Source organism: Malus sylvestris, chromosome 5 (assembly GCF_916048215.2).
Source record: "Malus sylvestris chromosome 5, drMalSylv7.2, whole genome shotgun sequence".
NCBI classification, from domain to species: Eukaryota; Viridiplantae; Streptophyta; class Magnoliopsida; order Rosales; family Rosaceae; genus Malus; species Malus sylvestris.
In genome coordinates this window covers 28,478,225-28,484,926 of record NC_062264.1, presented here as the reverse complement: position 1 = coordinate 28,484,926, position 6,702 = coordinate 28,478,225, and the positions used below count along the sequence as shown (strand labels likewise).

At 35.6% G+C, this 6,702-nt stretch overlaps 1 long non-coding RNA gene across 1 annotated transcript; it reads left to right on the top strand.

The window, feature by feature from the left end:
- Positions 1–3,428: 3,428 nt before the first annotated feature.
- On the top strand, positions 3,429–4,654 carry LOC126623129 (uncharacterized). Its single transcript, XR_007623637.1, has 4 exons — positions 3,429–3,798; positions 3,904–4,009; positions 4,382–4,462; positions 4,554–4,654. It is a non-coding gene; the product is annotated as an uncharacterized LOC126623129 (long non-coding RNA).
- The last annotated feature ends 2,048 nt before the right edge of the window (positions 4,655–6,702 follow it).

Below are 6,702 nucleotides of genomic sequence, written 5' to 3'. Positions count from 1 at the left end.
GAATATAACATTAGGGATGTAATTGACAGATTTTTATAATTTAAGGACTAATTTTTCTGAAAAAAATAGTTTAGGGACCTAATTTTCACTAAGGTGATAATTCAGGGACTAAATTGGCTATTTACCCTTTTACTTATAACAAAAATTCAAATGTACTTAGACAAAAAGTAAGTGTTGCAATCTCACTCCCCACAAACCATGTTGGTGTGATGTGTAAATTTCAAAGTATAATTCATGAATTAGTGTCTAAGCAACGATAAATAGAAAAAACTCTACTATGGGATTAACCTTCACCATGTCCATTTGTTCTAACGTTTAAACTAATTTATGGATATTAACCTAAAACGAAAATTTTTAATTGACACAAAAATTAAAATCCTAAAATTTCTTATTTCTCACCCCCAAACTTAAATCACATATTGTCCTCAAGGTGTGGAAAATATAAAAGACAATAAAATAAAATAAAATTTAAATACGACAACTAGAATCCTAGACCTGAACTAAGTAGAACAAATAATTAAAAAAAAACACAAACGAAAACAAAAAAATAACAGGAAAGATAACAACATAAATAACTAATAAAATAGAGAACAAGAGAGCACCTGGTATGAATATGGGCCTGAGGTACGGAAATCACAAGGGACTGAGGAGAGGAGCCACGCAAGGAGACACAAAGTAGGCCAGTCTGCTGCTCACACGAACGACACACACGACCACTACTACAAAAGGATCTTATAGTGTTAGTGGGTAGTGTCGGTTTAATATAATATTGACGGATAAGACAGTTGCGACACCTATTAAACATGACGTCGGATTTACTGTCGCTTATAAGTGTCATAAATGTCTATGTCGTTTTTAAACCGACGTAAACATTTATTGTCGCTTATAACCGACATACATTTTAATCATTTTTAAATACTGGCGACGCTTTAAATAAAACAGTGTCGCTTTTAAGCGACATAAAATATAGGTGTCGCTTCTTGGCGACACTAATTATTGTTTTTAAATATTTTAAAGCCTGCGTTAGTTCTGAGCGACATATATTTTAGTTTTTTTTAATATTTTGAAACCCGATGTCGGTTGTAGCTGAGACTAATAATATTTTTAAATATTTTAAAACCCGGTGTCATTTTGTTACCTACCAAATTCATATATACTTAAGCTAAAAAATTTTAAAAAGGAGGGTCACTAAACTTTTGCAAAATTTCAAACATTTTGAAATTTGAAATTTTCACACCACTCCAGTAGACTCCCGCACCAAATTCTAAATATAAAGGAAGAGAACACAGCTCCTTCAGCAAAGCAGCTCCTTCTTTGCTCCTTCGCAGCCACAACAGCAGCAGCAGTTGAAGGGAGCCGTAAACTGGAGCACAGCAATGAACTGAGGTAGTCCTCTTCTCTTTAATTTTCCAGGATTCGGTTGCATATTTCACTAAACATTGCTTCTGGAATACACAGCACTTTTAATCTACCATGTCTTTGCTGCAGGTGCCTTGATAAAGCTGCCTTGATCACAGACACCGAGATTGCATATGGCAACTTCTCTAATCCGTGGAGGCTCTGTACTGTTACACAGGTAGAGGAACTGAAGATTTTGGTCCGCATGTTTCCTATCTGGGCCACAGGAATTGTGTTTTCTGCTGTGTTTGCCCAAATGTCAACACTATTTGTGGTACAAGGGAAGCTAATGGATAGAACCGTGGGTTCTGTCACCATTCCTGCGGCCTCTCTCTCATTTTTTGATTTCGTGTCATTATCTGGGTCCCCATCTACGACAGCATAATCACCCCAATCGCTAAAAGGTATACACACAAGGAGAGGGGCTTTTCGCAGCTGCAACGGATGGGAATTGGGCTGTTCGTGTCCATTCTATGCATGGCAGCTGCTGCATTGTTAGAGATTAAGCGATTGCAGCTTACCAGGGAGCTCGGTTTGATCCACCAAAAGGTTGCTGTTCCACTGAGTATACTTTGGCAAATTCCCCAGTACTTTTTGTTAGGCGCCGCAGAGGTCAAGTCGCCAGTGCAGTACTTCATGGAAGAGATGTCGATTGGCAATTCATTGAAAACGAATGCAGAGAGATTTTGAAATTTTTTTTTTTATTATTAACAAAGATGGTGTCGGTTAAGACCGTCACTAGTTTGCATATTTTATTTATTTAATTGTTATCTGACATTGCTTTAAACGGACGTAATGTTGAAGTATACGTTGCTTTAAACCGACATCAACATCAGTGTCGCTTTTAATTGACGCTGTTTAGTGGCGGATTAAGCGAACAAACCGACACTAAAGCTTTTTAGTGATGCTAGCAATGGTATCGCTATTCCAATCCGATATTACATTATTTTATGTCGGATTTTTGCCAAATTTCCAACAGAAATTTGATTTCTTGTCGATTTTTGGTCCGTCGATGATAACCTATATTGTAGTAGTGGAGCACCAGAAACCCTAGTTATGTTGAAATAACATTGAATCCCCTTCTCAATTACCTCGAGACCGGAGCCAAATAACTCTTTCTCTCAATTTCAAACCAAACCGTGTAGAAAGAAAAATAAAGGAAAAATTAGTATCCGGTCCCTAGTTTTTACTGTTCATTGACTAAGACCTTATTAGTTCTCAAATTTTGATTCAAGTCCCTAGCATTAATGTGATAATGAATTTACTTGTTTATTATATAATTTTTTAATATAAAAATTAGTAATTAATTTAGAGTTTAATACTCACACCTCTATTAAACTTCTAATTAATTTTCAATTCAAACATTTCCAAAATAATAAAAAATTAAATTAAATTAAGTTTGTACCTATTAGTTTTTTTTTATATATCAAAAGATTCTCAATTTTTTAATCTTAAATGTACCCATTCATATAATTTTTCAATTTTTTAATCTTAAATGTACCCATTCTCAAATATATCAATTTGTTATATGTAAAATGTACCCTTTTTTTAATATAAAATCCATTCAAATTTTTTAATCCATGTTTAAACTTATATGGGTACATTCTTTTTCGTTGATTTGAGAATGTATCCATGTTTTGGTACAATAACTTTTTTTGTTAATTTTGGTTAATGTACCCATACATATATGTATATACACACACACAATATAATAGAGAGTATAATTTATATTTTATTATTTTTAATCCCATAAATTATGGGTTTTATTTAAAATCTCATTAATATAAACAATTACAAATTTCAATTTTTAATTTTTAATTAAAAAATATAGTAACTTACATTATTACATTAATGTCAGGGACCTCAATAAAAAACTAAAAACTAACAAGGTTTCAATCAAAGAATATTGATAACTAGGGATCGCATCCAAAGTGTCCCAAAAATAAATAATAAATAATAATAATAAAGATTCCCAATATAACAGGTCCCCATGTCTATTACTCCTTCAAACCCTCAACCACTCTCCCTCTCGAAATGAGAGATGTCTCTCAGCCTTCTCTCTCTTTCAAACCAGTCACACCAGCGTCCCTTTCCATCTCACAGCAGCCCCTTCATCCTCTCTAACCGCTGCATCCGTTCTGCCCCAATAGCCAGCCATCTACATACCTCCGTGTCTCTCTAACCCAACCATGGTGGCGTGAGCGGAAAAGCTGAAATGTTGAAGGTAAATCCACCCTCAAACCTTGTTATGTTCGGTTCAGATTGATGTATTGGAATGAAAGTAGCATGATCTAACACATGCATATGTTTTGATCCATATGAGGTCCCCCACACTTTGCAGAGCCGAGGTAAACAACAAGAGCAAACCACCCTGACTCGCTGAATCCGAGTCATGCAGAGGTAAATATTCTGTTCTCCACCAGTGATGAATCCTCATATGTGAAAATGCTTCCTTATTACCCCCTGCATGTGTCATATGGATGTGTTTTTTTTTTCTTTGTACAGGGCACTCGGATCTCGGACAGATCCGAGAGGAAAGGGTGCTCAAGCTTCAGATCCAGTAAGAAAATGCAAGCGACATCTCAAAGTGTTCGATCTATGAATCTGAAAGGTATAAACACTCATCCTTGCTCTTAATGAACCGATGTTAGTATTCGAATCAAATGAACTGAATAATATGGACGAAAATGAAAACCGTAACATGCATGTTCTTGGTAAAAATAAATTTGACTGACAACATACGGACGGAATAATATAAGAGAGATTTAAAATGGACTGAAATGAGACACAAAAGAAAAGCTATGGTACCGAGACAAATATGGAACATAAAACGCTGAGGACTTCAGATCTAATGAACGAATACAAATAAATTATACTACCTGTTAGATCTGAACTAATCTTCGCAACATTTAGTATTAAAATGAGACATAATCTGGTTCATGAAAAACATATTCTGAGCAATACTCTGTTTTGTTCTGTGTAGGAATCCCAGTGCTGCCTCTGTGCAGCGATGATAAATGACATGAACAGCTTGGACAACTCAAGATCTGATGTCCATATGAAGGTAAGATTGAGTCCAGAATTTGTTTGGGTCCTGATCTGTATAGAAGTTTGTTCTATGTCCCTGCGTGTACATATTGGTGCTCGATGTGTAGGGTATGTGGATCCATGAGAGAGTCAAGGGAAAAGGCAGTAAACACACAAACTTGAAACACAAGAACAGCAATATGCCCTCAGGACCCCAGATCTGTGCATCTCGGAGGTATAATTTCGAATCCCTGCAAGTCTCGTTGTTGTAGATCTGGTAGTAATAGCTGTACTCAGTTTTGTGGTGTATGGATATGTGATTTAACTGTGTTCCTCATCCATACATCGCAAAACTGAGCTGCAGAAAATTAACTGCCCAAAATTATATTTTTTGTGCTGGATGTGCAACAACCAACCCCAAACTTGCATCTTTGAATGAACTCATGTTAATTGCTTTAAATTTCAAGCATAATGTCGATGTGGTTGATGGTAATGTAGACTTGCTGTTGGGTGCTTGATTCCAGCATAGGATTATCTGCTTCTATTTTCCCTGTGTTGCAACCTGCAATTAACCAATACGTGTTAAAAGTAAAATCAACTGGGTAAAGAAAGAAAGCAACATTTTTTGTTTGTTTGTATTTTTATTTTTATGTGCGTTTGTATTTGCATCTAGAAATGTAAACTAATAATAAAATCGAAAGTCAAGCGAAAAATAAAATAAGGAAATAGTTTAGAAAAATTGGGTTGCCTCCCAATAAGTGCTTTAGTTATTGTCTATAGCTAGACATTGTCGAAGTTTGGTGGTCAGATCACTGGTTCCTTCAAAGTCGCCGACTCGCCTGCAATGTCAAACGGTGCCTCCAAGTAGTGTTTGAGTCGATGGCCATTTACTTTAAACTCGAAACCGGTCTCCCCATTTTTAATATCCACAACCCCATGTGGATAACTTTAGTAACTATGTAGGGACCCTGCCATCTAGATTTCAATTTTCCAGGGAACAAATTCAACTTTGAATTAAAAAATAGAACCTTTTGACCTGGCTGAAACTGTTTACGGAGAATGTTTTTGTAATGGAATGTTTTTGTTTTCTCTTTGTATATCTTTGCACTTTCATATGCATCATTTCGGAGTTCTTCCAACTCATGCAACTGCAATTTCCGTTTTTCTCCGGCAGCATCATATGCATAATTAAGCTCCTTAATTGCCTAGTAAGCCTTATGTTCAAGCTCCATAGGTAGATGGCACGCCTTACCATAAACAAGCCGAATGGGAGACATCCTAATTGGTGTTTTATATGCTGTTATGTAGGCCCATAAAGCATCATTCAACTTAACACTCTAGTCTTTGCGGCTGGCATTGACTATTTTCTCTAAAATGCGTTTAATTTCCCTATTAGAAACTTCAACTTGCCCAGAAGTTTGAGGGTGGTACGCAGTGGCCATTCGATGACTTATCCCATATTTAGTAAGCAAACTGTTTATTTAAAAAATGCTTGCCCCCATCCATGATAATTGCCCTAGGTGTCCCAAAATGTGGAAAAATAATGCTTTGGAGGAACTTCAGTACCACAGATTCTTGATTTGTTTGTGCTACAACGGTCTTGACCCACATAGAAACGTATTCAACAACCACCAATATGTACTGATTTCCATTGGATGATGGGAATGGTCTCATAAAATCAATGCCCCAAACATGGAATAATTCAACCACCAAAATACTTTGCTGTGGCATTTCATTCCGCTTGGATTGATTACCCACACGTTGACATTCACAAGCTTGGCACCAAACATGAGCGTCTTTAAAAATAGTAGGCCAATACAACCTGCTTTGTAATATTTTAGTTGCTGTTCGTTTTCCCCCAAAATGACCACCACAAGCATGCTGATGTGCAAACGTCAAAACACTTTCTTGCTCTTCTGCAGGAATGCACCTATGAATACAAGGTAATTGTAAATACTTGCAAAGGTATTTAAAATCATTGAAAATACTTGCAAGAATACAAGGTAATTGTAGTATAAATGCTCATGCAAGGTTGTCCCCAAAGATTGTTTGACTAATTTGTAATTAAACTAACTCTTAATTAATTATTAAAACAAATTTTATCAAAGATTTGAGATTGATGAATTTAAAAAGTTTAAATTAACAATAAAAGAAATCTGAAAGTTTGGAAATAATGGCAACAAAGGAGAAAAACGTTTTTTTTTTAAATAAACAATTTAGAGAAATCTAGGGTTTAGCCGTCATCGTCACAATCTTATGCAATTTTATCAATTACTT